This window comes from Bombina bombina, chromosome 1 (genome assembly GCF_027579735.1).
Source record: "Bombina bombina isolate aBomBom1 chromosome 1, aBomBom1.pri, whole genome shotgun sequence".
In the NCBI taxonomy this organism is placed as follows: domain Eukaryota; kingdom Metazoa; phylum Chordata; class Amphibia; order Anura; family Bombinatoridae; genus Bombina; species Bombina bombina.
The window spans coordinates 1334227415-1334243532 of record NC_069499.1 but is presented as its reverse complement, the minus strand read 5'-3'; positions in this window follow the sequence as shown (position 1 = coordinate 1334243532).

The following is a 16118-nucleotide window of genomic DNA, read 5'->3' as shown; positions in this document are numbered from 1 at the left end:
CCCAGACATGTGCCAGCACAAGCCTGTCGTACAATTCAAGCGACCCATTATATCTGTGCACCATGATCAGTATCACCTCCTGTGGCCTCTTTCCACCTAATCATCATTAGTTCATGTGTCACTACTCTGCCTGACTCCCAGTAATGTCTTCTGTCTAAATTAAGAGAATGTGTCACCTATGCCTTCCAGAGGTCCAGAGTGGGTATCAGAGTCGACTTCCACCTCTGGGGTATAAGGGCTTTAGCGCTGTTCAAAAAGGTCATTAGGGGCAGTTATGTGGCAGTATCCTCCACCCTAGGCAAATAATGAAATAATAAAATGTCTGGTTCTAAAGGTAGTGTCACTGAAAATGTATTCCTAATATATGTAACAACTTCACTCCAAAAAGGAGCGATCTTGTCACAGCTCCACCAAATGTGTAGAAGGTCAGCTTCCTCGCCGCATCCCCTCCAGCATTTGCCATTAGTGTTTTTGTAGATTTGTTTTAACCTAGCAGGGGTCAAATACCAGCGTGAGATAAATTTAAAGTTCATTTCTTGTGTATTGGCAGAAATTTAACATTTTTTGTGCAAGAGGAAGATTTTTGACCAGTCCTTCGGAGTGATATTTGTGTGTAGGTCTGAGTGCCACTTATGAATATAAGCGGGTAAAAAGTCTGTTGGAGTCAACAATTTGTATATTTTGGATAGTAAGTGCCGTGCTGGGCTCTCTGACATACAGAGGCTTTCAAATTGAGTGAGTCCTCTGGTTAATAGAGGTCTCCTGGGGTGTTTACATACAAAGTGAGAGACCTGAGCGTACGAGAACCAGGAGGAGAAAACTGATCCCTCTGCTCCTACCAATTCATTCTGTGGTATCACCGCTCCATCGCGGATCAGGGATCCGATAGCTCTATCGCGAATATGAGTTACCTTTGTGTCTGATCTGGGGATATGGGACAAAGGAATTTCTGGGTTCCCCCGGAAAGGTGTTAAGGGAGATGGGTTAGAAGAGATATGTGAAGTAATATTCATTAGCCTGTCCCATTGAGAGAACAATTCATTTAAAAGAGGGTATAGCTTGATCAATGGTGGCCTATTCTGTGGCGTGAGCCATAACAGAGCGCCCACATTGCATACTTGCAGTATATCAGAATACAAACGGATCCACTGCTTTTGGTCTGATAAGGAGCACCACTCCGGTATTCTCTGTAGTAGGGTGGCTGTTCTGTAACTCACAAGGTCCGGGACACTCAGTCCCCCTCTATCCCTGGTCAAATAAAGGTTTTTTTTTTCTGTACTGTAGGCTTAAGTTTGTTCCATATGAAATTCTCTAACCTCGTTTGAAGTTTTACGAGATAGTGACTGGGCAGAGGTAAAGGTACCGTTTGTAGGAGATAAAGTATACGGGGCAAGATGTTTATTTTCAATATCTGTATCCTACCAAACCAGGAAAAAGTTTTGCTACCCCATCTGGAAAGGTCATTTATAATTTCATTTTAGATGAGGATATAATTAGGTTCTATCATGTCCGCAGGGTCAGCTGTAAGATAAACACCCAAATACTTAAGTTTTTTAGGTTGGATTTTGAGGGTGCAATAAGAAGAAATCCTTTCTTGATCAATATGAGGAATATTAATGGTGAGTATATCAGATTTTGCAAGGTTGAGGTGGAAATTTGAAAATCTACCGTATATTTGGAATTCTCTAAGCAAAGCTGGGATAGACTCATCTATGTCAGTCAAGGTTAACAGCACATCATCGGCGTAAAGAGCCGCTTTATATTCAGTATTGTTTACTGTAATTCCCCGGATCTGTTGATTGTGTCTAATCTTATGTGCCAATATTTCAATAGAGAGGGCAAATAATAGGGAGGATAAGGGGCATCCCTGGCGTGTTCCATAAGAGATCCTAAAGGGGTCCGAAAGGTAGCCGTTAACCTTAACTCTGGCTATTGGGCATGAATACAGGGCAAAAATTCTCCTAATAAACCTATCCCCTAAATTCATGGAAGATAGGGTGGCTCTGAGAAATCCCCAGTCCACCCTATCAAAAGCCTTTTCGGCATCAGTAGATATTATCCCTAGTGGTATTTGGTTATTGCGAGAATAAGAGATCAGTTGTGTGACTTTAAGGGTATTATCCCTTGCCTTCCTCCCTGGGATGAAACCAACCTGGTCCGTATGGACCAGTTGCTTTAGCAAAGGATTTAGCCTATTGGCCAGGACCTTAGCGTAGATCTTCACATCTGAATTCAGAAGTGAGATGGGTCGGTAGCTCTCTGGCTTGGTAGGTGGTTTCCCTTGTTTAGGGAGTACCGTGATGTGTGTCTCCAACATACTCTGGACAAAACCGACATTATCTTGTAGTGAGTTAAATAAGTTAGTGAGTTGAGGGGCTAAAATGTGGGTATATGTCTTGTAATATTTATTGCTAAACCCGTCGGGTCCCGGGCTTTTACCTATTGGCAGGCCTTTGATAGCATCTACTATTTCTTCCACCGAAAAAGGATTATCTAGTAAAGTGGAGTCATTATCGTCAAGTCTGGGGAGATCAGGTATCGAGAGATAATTCTCCAAATCAGCTTCCTAATTATTACCTTCCAAGTGGGGCGTGTCATGTTGTTCAGGCTGTAGATTATACAGTGTGGAATAATATTTTTTAAAAACTTCTGCTATTTGTAAGCTGTCTTCATGTGTGTGCCCTAAATTGTCCTATATTGTATGTACAAAGGTCTTAAGTTGCTTTCGGCGGAGGGCCCTAGCCAGCAAGCATCCCGCCTTATTACTGTGCTTGTGGTAATGTTGTTTTAAGGAGAAGGTAGCGTGATGTTGTTCATGTTGTAGGTGGAGCATTAAGGCTGATCTCTTCTGTAATAGTTGTTCTGTAAGGAGAGTATTAGATGGTTCCTGTTTATGTAATTGTTCTGCCAAACTGACCTCTTGTAATAATTGTTGGTATTTAATCCTACGATTTTTCTGTATGCCTGCTTTATGTTTAAGAAAGTCTCCTCTCAAAATACACTTGTGTGCTTCCCAAATTGTTGTATGTGGCATGTTGTCGTCATTCAAAATCCTGTGTGAGCACCTAAAACTACTGCACAGTCTTATAGTGTGGAATATGATAGCATATTGTCCCAATATATATGAATGACAGGACCAAGTTATCTTGAATAAAGACTCACCCCAGCTGGAGGATAGTTCCGGATCAACGCCAAGTACCGCTGCTGAAAAAGAGAAGCCCGTCCACAGAGAGCGTGCTTTCACATCCAGGTATACCTGAAGGCAACGGGTTGACAGAGCCCTTCTTTGCGCCTCCGGCTTCTCCACTGCTCTCCTCCTGGGTCTTGCTCCACTCGCGGTAACTCGGCGTCTGACGTCACCGGCACCTCCGCTCGCGGCTTCTGGGTCCTTCAGCTGTTGAATCAATCAGCGGGTCCTGGCTTTTTGGAATAGCGGTTTACAGGTAACCAGTGTGCATGCTCCGTTTCATAGATTCCAGATAACAAAGTGATGAGCTGTACCAAGGTACTTCATAAAACTTTTATTATGAGTCACAGAAACTTCCCTAAGGAAGCAAAGTCACAACGAAAGAAGGGGGCATAGTGGTGTGTGAGGATAAAACTTTGATTATAAATAGAAACAATTGTTGTATACTGTTTAAATAGCAAGAAAATATATACAATTGCAAACATGAACAAATACTGAGCTGGTTAAACTTGATTTATTGAGTTAAAGTATTATGGATATATTGGCAGGCATTGCTGTCATGCTCACTGAATTGTTAGAGTTACTAAATATTCTATCTAAATATTAAGCTTCATGTATATAAACTCACTATTTGTTCATGTTTGCAATTGTATATCTTTTCTTGCTATTTAAACAATATACAACAATTGTTTCTATTTAGAATCAAAGTTTTGTGAAAGCTGTAAAAAATAGGTGTGTTTGAGAATACGCCCAGGATAATTATTTTATCCAATCACAATTAAGCACCAGGTATTTATAGGTAATTGAGATTATGAGCTTCATGCTACGACTACGGCCTGACAGGCTGAAACGCATCAGCAATAGTTCTTTGGGTGTTATCCTCACACACCACTATGCCCCCTTCTTTTGTTGTGACTTTGCTTCCTTAGGGAAGTTTCTGTGACTCATAATAAAAGTTTTATGAAGTACCTTGGTGCAGCTCATCACTTTGTTATCTGGGATGTTGTCGTCATTGTTTAGTTGGAAGTATTCAGTCAGGGATTTGTCAATTGCAATTTTAACCAGTGGATCATTTAAAAGGGAGTCATCTAGCCTCCACTGAAATGGTGCCATCGGTGTTTCGGGCCACTCCATGGTGCAAAGCACCGGAGCATGGTCCGACCAGGTGATAGGAAAAATATCAAACGACCGCACGAATGAAAGGCTAAGGGGATCAGTCAGAAAGTAGTCTAGATGAGAATACACTTGATGGGGGTGTGAGAAAAAGGTATAATCCCTATTCCCAGGGTGGAGGGTACACCAAGCATCGTAGACCGCTATGCTCCTAAGGCTGTTACTTATACTTTTAATATGCTTCCCGGGCAGGGAAGAGGTTCTCCCTGACGTATCCATGTCAGGGTCTAAGGGTACATTGAGGTCGCCCCCCATGATAAGAGAGCCCTTTCTGCAGTCAAGTACAATATTTGTTAAGCCCCGGATGAAAGCATGTTGTGCTAGGTTGGGGACATAAACATTAACTATAGTGATTGGTCTGCCAAATAGCAAGCCTATGAGTATCAACTGTCTCCCCTCCTGATCTTTTTCAATTTGCAACAACTGAAATGGCATATTCTTGTGTATGAGAATGCCTACTCCACATTTTTTGTGGGGCCCCGACGAGAAAAACATGGTAGTGTATGTTTGTGATAGCCATTTGGGCTCCTTCCCTCTTTTAAAGTGAGTTTCCTGAATTAGTATAATATCCCCTTTAAGCCTAGAAAATTCTCTAATTGCTAACGACCTCTTCTCTGGTTGATTAAGGCCTTTGGTGTTTAAAGTCAAGATGTTAACTACACGAACAGGTGAGGGCATACTGTAGTTGGGGCCCACGCCAAGGCGTGTCAGGGTTACTGCTTGCTAATGATCTGTCCCTTTAAGAGCCTCCTATATCAAGCACTTCCCCCCAGCATTCATTGCTGGTTAATTGAGAAATGATTCACAGCACAAGCGTTACACTGAGAGTTTTCCTCACTCTCCAACAGCCTCATAAATTCTTATTTGAAGAGTTCTGATAACATCTCTTATTTTTCATTCCTACATCTAGCAGCTCTTCTACTCAATTCAACACCGGAAGATATTGCATACTACAAGGAAATCAAACTAACTCGACATCAAACCCTGAAGCATTCACAAGGTAACAGGATTCAAGCAGCTTCATACACAGCACAGCAAGTAGCGGTGACGTCATCAGCTGCAGCCGCAACCGCTCTCCCTCTGAGTACCACGCTGCTGTTCATAACAAACGGACAAGTAACAATTCCTGTGTTCTCAGGTCAGACCCAATTATTTTACTATTAATCGTTATCCTTACTTATTTTGATGAACTTTACCTGCCTAATTAAGGAATACTATATTTTATGTTACTGCTTAATTTGAACTGTTTGCATTATCAAATGCCCTGAAAGTAATACAGTTTATGAAGTTAATAAACTGTCACTTATTGGGCAGATAGTAATACATTATATGAAGCACTGACAACGAATTCATCAAGCTTCTTTTATGTTACAAACCTACTTTTGAGGAAATTGTTGGTTCTTATTTATAAAACAAAATTAAATGCTTGTTCAAATTGCTACAAATACAGACTATTACAGAATTAACCAGCCATAAGGAAGAAAGGATTTAGTGTTTGTGTACACAGAATTATCCTATACTAAACATATACTTTCAACAGCAATTATGGAACAAGATCTTTTAAGTGATAAAGTTCAAGTCCTGTCAGACAGATTAGAAGCTTTATCAGGTTCTTTCCATGAATTACAAGTGGAAAATCAGGCTTTGAAGGCCTGCTTAAGAGAGACTCTGGCACCTAAACCTGCAAGTGCAGATTCTATCCCTGAACCTATGGTCTCCCCCCCAGAAAAATTCTCTGGTGACCGTTCAAGATTCAGAGAGTTTAAAAATTCCTGTTTGTTGCTTTTTCAATTAAAGCCACGTACTTATCCCACAGAAAGATCAAGAGTGCTCACTGTGATATCATATTTGAGGGGGGAACCTAGGGCTTGGGCTGACTCTTTTTTTGAAAATGATGATGCAATACTGGGATCTCTAGATGAATTCTTTGATCAAATGTCAGCATTATATGATGACCCTTTCAAACAGGTCACAGCTGAAAACTTACTTAGATCTTTAAAACAAAGAAAGAACCCAGTGGAGTCTTACATCACACAATTTAAAATTTCTGCCCGTGATTCGGGATGGAATGTGGTCTCCCTTAAAACTCAATATCGTTTAGGATTATCTGAGGATATAAAGGATGAGCTTTCACGCACAGGTATTCCAGATTCATTGGAAGATTTCTTTTCTCTCACTATTAACATAGATAGACGGCTTAGGGAACGCCGCTCTGAAAAGGCTAGCGGTACAAAAAGCTTTCTCTCCACACCTGTTTATCAAACTAAGGAATCACCACAACCTATGGACATAGGCTTCATAAAGGGTCCCCTCTCCTCTCAGGAAAAGACTAGGAGGAAGTTGCATAGTTTGTGCATGTATTGTGCCTGCCCTACACATGAAGTAAAGGACTGCCCAGTTCTGGCTAGGAATAAGAAGGGTAGGTTGCCTAACATCTCTGAATCCCTGTTAATGAAAACCATTAAACCATCATATTTAACTATCCCTATTATTTTACAGTGGGATCAAATCAGGATAACAACTGAAGCTATCCTGGACACCGGCTCATGTAGAAATTTCGTTGATTTTTCTTTTGTGAAACAGAATAAAATACCTCTGGTCTCTAAGAAAACTCCAGTCTCTGTGAAGGTCATTGATGGCTCTTTTTTAAAATCAGGTCCTGTCACACACCAAACTACACCATTACAGGTAATATCTTGCACACACATCACAGAAACACTCACTTTTGATGTCATATCTTCACCAATGTTTAATGTAATCCTTGGTATAAATTGGTTTTGTAAACACAAACCAACTATAAACTGGAATGACCTCAGTTTATCTTTTCCTCATCTCACTCAAAATAGTGAGACATCATCAGATTTAATTATGCTACAGGTTGAGGATAATATTTTACCCAAACAATATGCAGACTTCTCAGATGTTTTTAATAAAAAAGAAGCTGAATGTTTGCCCCCTCATAGGGATTACGATTGTCCTATTGATTTACTCCCAGGAGTTTCAATTCCCTATGGACATATCTACCCCCTTTCTAAACCAGAACTAGAACACCTTAAAAACTATATCGATGAGAACCTCCGAAAAGGTTTTATAAGACCTAGTACCTCTCCTGCAGGTGCAGGCATATTTTTTGTTACCAACAAAGATGGCACGTTAAGACCAATCATTGATTACAGGGAATTGAACAGGCGTACCAGAAAAAACAGGTACCCCCTACCTTTAATCCCTGAATTAATTGAAAGATTAAGGGGGGCCTCAATTTTCACTAAATTGGATCTTCGAGGTGCCTATAATCTTATACGAATGAGAGCTGGCGACGAATGGCTCACTGCTTTTCGGACTAGACATGGGCTATTCGAATATACAGTGATGCCATTCGGTCTGTGCAATGCCCCAGCAACATTCCAATGCTTAATCAATGATCTTTTCAGAGATATTTTGGATGTATATGTTGTTGTCTATTTGGACGATATTCTAGTTTACTCACAAAATTTAGATCAACATAGAATGCATGTTAGAGAGGTTCTCACTAGGTTACGAAAAAATAACCTATACGCTAAACTAGAAAAATGTATATTTGAATCAAATAATATCTCTTTTCTGGGGTATAACATCTCTCCTGAAGGAATCAAGATGCAAGATGACAAGGTTCAGGCCATTCATAATTGGCCGACTCCTCAATGTAAGAAAGATGTTCAACGTTTCCTTGGCTTCTCAAATTATTATAGGAAATTCATTCCTGGATTTGCTGCTATTACCAAACCTCTTACTGAACTCACCAAATTGAATCATCCTTTCAGGTGGACAGGCCATACTCAACAGGTATTTGACCTTTTAAAAAATAAATTCACTACAGCACCCATTCTCCAATACCCGGATTTAGAAAAGCAATTTATCCTGGAAGTTGACGCCTCTGAGTTCGCAATAGGGGCAATCCTCTCTCAAAGGAAATCATTCAAAGAACCCTTACATCCGGTCGCATTCTTCTCTAGATTGATGCAACCAGCAGAGTTAAATTATCCAGTTGGCGAGAAAGAATTACTTGCAATAAAGTGTTCCTTCGATCACTGGAGGCACTTGCTTGAGGGTGCAACACAACCAACTGTCATATATACTGACCATAAAAATCTGCAATATCTTCAGTCTAATCGAACTCTATCCTCCAGACAATTACGCTGGAGTCTTTACTTCTCTCGTTTCCATTACATCATTACCTACAGGCCTGGTACAAAAAATGGCAAGGCTGACGCCCTCTCTAGACAAGGTCCTAAACCTATAATACCATGCATTCCTACTACTATTGTTCCTAAGGACTCTATCATTGGAGTTATAACAAGTCTAACTACAGTGATAAAAGATGCTACTGCTATTGATCCATCAGTACCTCATACAGATCTTACTTACAATTCTGATGGCTTACTCTATAAGGACGGGAAGCTATACATACCTCCAAATCTTAGATCTTCAATCTTGAAAACAGTTCATGAATCTCCCCTTGCTGGACACATGGGAAGGGATAAAACTTTGGATTTACTTAAGAGATCTTTTTGGTGGCCTACTCTTAACCTCGATCTCAAAGAATATATTTCTAAATGTGTTATATGCGCAACCTCCAAACCTTCTAAACAACTCCCTGTGGGTCTTTTACAGCCTTTACCTGTACCTCAAGTACCCTGGGAGGCGGTATCCTTAGACTTTATCGTGGACTTACCTCTCTCTAACAAATATACCACTATAATGGTTGTCACCGATCTATTCTCAAAGATGGCACATTTCATACCGGTTACCTCCCTACCCACTTCCAAGTTCACCAGTGAATTGTTCATTCAAAACATTGTAAGACTGCATGGAATACCTAAAACCATCCTTAGTGACCGTGGAACCCAATTCACATCTAAGTTCTGGAGAAATTTGTGTGCTGCTCTGCATATAGAACAAAAACTCACCACTGCTTACCATCCTCAGACGAATGGGCAGACGGAGAGGGTGAACCAGTGGCTAGAGCAATACCTACGTTGTTTCTGCTCTCACCAACAAGATTCTTGGGCCACCTACTTGCCCCTAGCAGAATTTGCCTATAATAATAATAAGAGTTCTACAACTGGCACATCACCATTTTTTATAAATTATGGTTTACATCCAAATTTCACACTACTTCCGAAGATTGACACCCCATGTCCTCAGGTGAATGATCTGGTTAATGACATTTCTGCTAACTTTTCTTCAATTCGTGAACATATTCTTCAGGCACAGGCATCACAACGCAGGTACTACGATCTTCGCCACAGACCTAGTCCTCAATATTCCGTAGGACAACAAGTATGGCTCTCCACTAAGAACCTCAAGATACCTTATCCTTGTAGGAAACTAGGTAAACTCTTTTTGGGTCCTTACCCTATCGTCAGGGTAAATGGTCCAACAACAGTTACACTCCAACTACCATCAACTTTTAAGATACATCCAACTTTCCATGTGTCTCTTATCAAACCTTGCAACCTACCCATAACAAATATTACATCAGAAGACCCAATACCTTCTGCTAATCTTGATTGCCAGTATGAGGTTCATAGCATTCTGGATTCTAGACTACGTCGTGGGAATCTTTTCTATTTGGTTCATTGGAAAGGTTTTGGCCATGAGGATGATTCCTGGGAGCCTGCCTCGAACATATCTGCTCCACGTCTGATTTCCCTCTTCCATAGACGTAACCCTGATCGTCCTAGGCCTTGAACCTCGCTGTGGTTCTTTTTGTGGGGGGCTCTGTCAGGGTTACTGCTTGCTAATGATCTGTCCCTTTAAGAGCCTCCTATATCAAGCACTTCCCCCCAGCATTCATTGCTGGTTAATTGAGAAATGATTCACAGCACAAGCGTTACACTGAGAGTTTTCCTCACTCTCCAACAGCCTCATAAATTCTTATTTGAAGAGTTCTGATAACATCTCTTATTTTTCATTCCTACATCTAGCAGCTCTTCTACTCAATTCAACACCGGAAGATATTGCATACTACAAGGAAATCAAACTAACTCGACATCAAACCCTGAAGCATTCACAAGGTAACAGGATTCAAGCAGCTTCATACACAGCACAGCAAGTAGCGGTGACGTCATCAGCTGCAGCCGCAACCGCTCTCCCTCTGAGTACCACGCTGCTGTTCATAACAAACGGACAAGTAACAATTCCTGTGTTCTCAGGTCAGACCCAATTATTTTACTATTAATCGTTATCCTTACTTATTTTGATGAACTTTACCTGCCTAATTAAGGAATACTATATTTTATGTTACTGCTTAATTTGAACTGTTTGCATTATCAAATGCCCTGAAAGTAATACAGTTTATGAAGTTAATAAACTGTCACTTATTGGGCAGATAGTAATACATTATATGAAGCACTGACAACGAATTCATCAAGCTTCTTTTATGTTACAAACCTACTTTTGAGGAAATTGTTGGTTCTTATTTATAAAACAAAATTAAATGCTTGTTCAAATTGCTACAAATACAGACTATTACAAGGCGTCACAAAATAGAAAGGAAAAAGAGAGGGGGGGGGAGAGAGAGAAAAAAAAGGGGGGGGGGAATAGGGTGGGGGGTGAGGATGAGGGTGGGAGTGTTGAGTAGGGTGAGGAGAAAGATGACACCAATGTGCAGTGCTAGGGAAAGAGTTAGCGCTCTATTCCACCAAAGTGCACAAACCCTATCCTATATTAGAGCTATGGGTAAAGGGAGGAAGAAGTAGGGAGGGGAAAAGAACTAAGAGCAGAGGGGGAGGAAGATCGTAGTAGAGAGTAAGAGATTCGAGAATAGGAAATCAAGATAGAAAAAGGGAGGTTGAGCTAAGAACCTACAGGATAAGCAAAAAAGTAGACATCCTAAGTAATAAACATCTAGTAGAACAAACAACCATTTCGTAATGTTCAGTTGCGTTCATAATATATATAAACAAGTGTTGCAGGGAACAAGTAACTATCTGGCACAGCTGAAAGAATTAGAAGTTGTCAATCGTACAGGCACCTGGCACTAACAGTTATCCCATCAGTATTGAGTAAGCAAACCCCCATAAACCTTAATTAGCTCCTGTCATAGCATGTGAGGTAACTATCATACGTGTGTTCCAAACCTAATGTAGTTTGCTCATGAGTGGAATAATTAGAATATTTGCGGGGGCGCTCGTGTTCGACCAGATGGTGGAGCTCTATAGCTGTCTTAACTTCTCAGATGTAATGCATGTCATTTCTACCAAGTGATCATTATTCACTTATAAAAAATAAAAGCATACATCTGCACATTAACGTTATAAATAACCTATTGAACATCTTGGTTTAGTACACATTTATACTTATCTGACAGTTTCTCAAATGTAGTGCATGAGTCATTTCTGCCAAGTGGCCATTATTCACTTATAAAAAATAAAAGCATACATCTGCATGCTAATGTTATAGACAAGCTATTGAATATCTTGGTTTATCAAACATTTATACTTATCTGCCAGATCATGTGCTCGAGACAAAAAGGGGAACACCATTCACAGTCTCTAGTCCATGACATCAACAAAATACAGGAACCAAAAGTCTCCTATGTTAGTTAATCCTTTTGCTCTCCAGAGCCAGATCTCTCAATTGTATTTCCACGATTGACTTGAGGTGTGGGGTCAGGAATCTCCACTCCCAGCGCTTCACAAAAGTTAGGAAGGTCATCCATGTTGCGTAGAGTGATTACTTGGCCATTCTTGGAGACTATAATGCTCACAGGGAATCCCCACCTATATGCAATTTGTTTTGACCTCAGCACGTCCGTGATAAATTTGAGATCTCTGCGCTTCTGTAAGGTGGTTGGGCTAATGTCCGAGAAAATTGAGATATTAATTCCTACGTGAGTAAGCGGGGCTTTCGCTCTGGCATTGCGATTTATTTCTTCCTTCTCTGCAAAATTGAGGACTTTTGTTATTATGTCTCTTGGGGGTGCTTTCTCCGTGGGTTTCGGCCTTAAGGCCCTGTGTGCTCTCTCCAGAACAACATCAGGAGATGTAGGTGTCCCTTTTATAGTACGAATGAGATCCTGCAGGTATCCGTTAAGAGCTGCTGGCCCTATTGATTCCGGAACCCCTCTGATCCTTAAATTGTTCCGCCTGTTGCGGTTATCTAGGTCCTCAACCCTTTCGGACAAGTGATATATTAAATCATCCTGATGATTGACCTGTTTATTAATGTCCTGAACATCATTATATAAAGTGTTGTGGGCCTCTTCCAGAGAGGTTACTCGCTTTGTAACTTTATTAATATCTTTACGTAATTCCCCAAAAAGATTTTTCACCTCCTTTATAACTTCTTTAATATCATCTTTAGAGGATAACGTTCTCAAGTCCTCTCTGGTGATATTAGTGTCCTGAGTGACCTGGTGTTCAGAGGAATGTACAGATGTGTTCGTTTCAGTGTTATCTGATTTATTCTCCACAGCTATGTCTTGCACTTTAAGGTAGTAATTCATGGTGGCAGATTTATTTATTTTACCTGTTTTGGCAGATTTTTTTAAGTTCATGACTATGCCCAGATGAGGTTAGGGTACTTATATATCCAAGAGTTTTCAGCGGGCACACCGGGTGGATTCTTCCTTATTGTTTAGTATAAGGCTCAGCACTGGAGCCTGTCACATGAAACAGGCCCTCCGACCACAAAATCTATGCAATTTGGGGTATCCTTCCCCCTCACATATCACCACTCACTCACCGATTGAGCTTTAACATAATATTGGGCGGCCAGCAGGTGTATAGGCCCAGAAGCCCCCTTCTATAGTGTGTGACTTGTGGCTGTACTTAAAGTGGTATATGTGTGTGGGTGGTTAGTACATACCATGTCTATGCGGTTGGAGAGAAGTTGGTAATCAGCTTACCCTGTTACAGATCCCAAGCAAGGTACAGTGCAGGGCTTCAGATGTGGTGTTCCCGGTATCGCGTGGCACCGCTGAATAGTGTGCGCACTCTATTTTAGGCAACCGCGTGGTCTCTGCTCTCCCGGTGTCTGCCGATGCTCACACGTGTATACGAAAGCACACGATCAGGATCTGTAACCCGGTCTGGGGTAGGTGATGATCTCCTCTTGAGAGCTTTATGGGGTGTTGTGCGACTCACTAGGTTGCCAAGCCAGTGGAGCGGGTGTACAGGTCTCGGAAGGTTATTGCGCCAGATGTAAGGCCTCAGAAAGCAGAGTGTCCGTGCGCCGTAGTTATAGCTTCCTGTCACCCAGTTGTAATATGTTTTCGGTTGTTCCCTACAACCTTATAGATGTCCGCACAAACTTATATCACATAAGTGTTAGGTTAAATGTCCATATTATAATCCTGTAGGTCCTTTAGCATCGGAGCCAAGTTATCTTGCAACCATTTCCCTGCACGGTCAGGCTCCGCCCCCCGTTTAGGGTTTATTTTAGCTCTGTATACATTAGATAACATTTAAGTTACGATTCAGCTTGTCACCCCACCTGGACCGGTCCTAGAATTATTAAATTTAAATTTTTAGGTTTTTGTCGCACTTGCCCTTTTGATCTTTTTATATGTAACCACGATACTAGTGTATTCCAGAATGATCTGGATATTGTAAAACTAACAAGCCTGAACTCGACACGGTGTATAAATAAACAAAACATTGCTTCAAATCCAAGATGTTTTGACTATTCAATTCAGTGCTGAATTCCCAGTCTTTTATAGGTGCCTTTTATTTTGAAGCACCTTAACATTCTTTATTGTACATTATAATCATTTAATGGGTCTGCACCATATATACTGCTAAAAGGTTGATACTTTATACTTCTTAATAAAGATGTTATAGAATTACCCTTTTCAACACAGCGAATATAATTAGCAGATTTTCCATCCGCATTTTTTTAAAAACATATATATATATATATATACACACATGATTATGTTGTTATATATATATATATATATATATATACAGATATATATATAGGAATATATATTTAAAAAGTACTTAGAACATATTCTGCAATGTGCAGAACATTGAAATGTAATGTATTTACTGTAGATACATAGTTAAAACTTTTATTATATATGAAAATTGCATAAATATGCTTTTACATGTTTTCATCTACTTAACTGCAAAGGGCTCCAATGCACTTCTATATATATGTCTATATATGTGTACATATGTATACATGTGTACATATGTGTTTATGTGTGTATATATGTCTATAAATACATATATACGCATACATAAATACAAAGAACAACAAAACTGGGTAACAGATGTTATAATGGGACCCTGAACAACAATGTGCATTTAGTTTGCAATCAGTGGAAAGTTCCCAAATTCAAATAGCAAGTTGCAGCATAAGCTGGTATCCACTCTTCTGTTATGCTGTAATGATAGTGCCAGATATTTCAAAAGTAATGTTACTACGTCCTGAACTTGTGCTGAGCTGAATGTGATCAGACAGCATAAAAGAACATATAAGAAAGTTCCGGTATACACTGTGTTTGGGCCAGAAGAGTGGGCTGTACACAGAGTCCCCGCTTGAATACCTTAGAGCCTGAACACAACCAGGTGTGCAAAGTAGAAAAAGGAAAAGGTATACCTTCTAGATGGACGGACCAAACCAGTTCTTGGTGAAAATGGAAACAGGACAACTTCCTCCGAGGATCCCAGGTAGGCTAGAGCCCACTAGTCTCATCAGGCGGGTAATGTCCTGCGTCGCCGTCTCACGTATCCTCAGTGGGCAAAGGCTCAAACGTCAGAGCCGTGTGCAGCGTCGCACAGGAGGTCCACTGGAACGTACCAGGCGTCCACTGGGTCCTAGAGGTAACAGGCTCCTTGGATCAGGACACGGGCTCCGGATAGCAAACAGCCAAAGGCGGTATCACAGCCGCTGTATGTAGCAAAAGGAAGTCCCCCCAAAGAAGGAGAAAAAAGGAGGCTGATGCAGAATCCAAAAGGCAGGTTCAAAGTAGATTTATTTCAGCAAAAGTGCTAATACTTAGGTGATAACAAAGGCTTAACACCTGACACATTTCGCGCATGCGCACATGCGCTTCATCAGAGGTGATATGTTCTAGATGTAGGTAGACTTATATGCAACAAAGTAACCAATCAGGGCTCAAATCAGATAGAACTCGGAACACACCTGTGGATTGTGAATTTGTTGCCAATAGGTCTAACATCCTAAATTACAAATAACACTAAACAATGTATACAGAAAAAACAAAATTTAACAGAGCTGCACAAAAATAAACAAGCAATAAAAAATATATATCTTAACACATAATTGCCACAATATACCATAAAAATAGCGATTGTTAGAAGTATACCAAAAGAAAGGCTAGTAGTCAAAAAAGGGCAATATGGTTAAACATTATTACTGTTGGCCCAATATGTGTAATAAAATAGATTCCTTTATTATTATATGTTGTGGACAATTAAAAAAAGAAAGATGTATATATATCATAAAGAAAAATACTAATAAAATTAAAACGGGAATAAAAAAAATGTGTATATAAAGACTTGGGCTAAAAAATAAAAAGATAATAATATAGACAAAAAATAATCAAAAAACATGAAGCTCTATGATCAGAGGCCAACGTAATATTTTTTCATGAAAAAGGGAAAAAGGATAAATATAAAGAACTTATAAATAATACTCAGAAAATCACAAAAAATAAGTTTGAGAAAAGAAAATATATACCAATGCATCCACAACAGCACCCATAGGAGAGTATTTAAAGATATAGAAATTACATTATATTCAA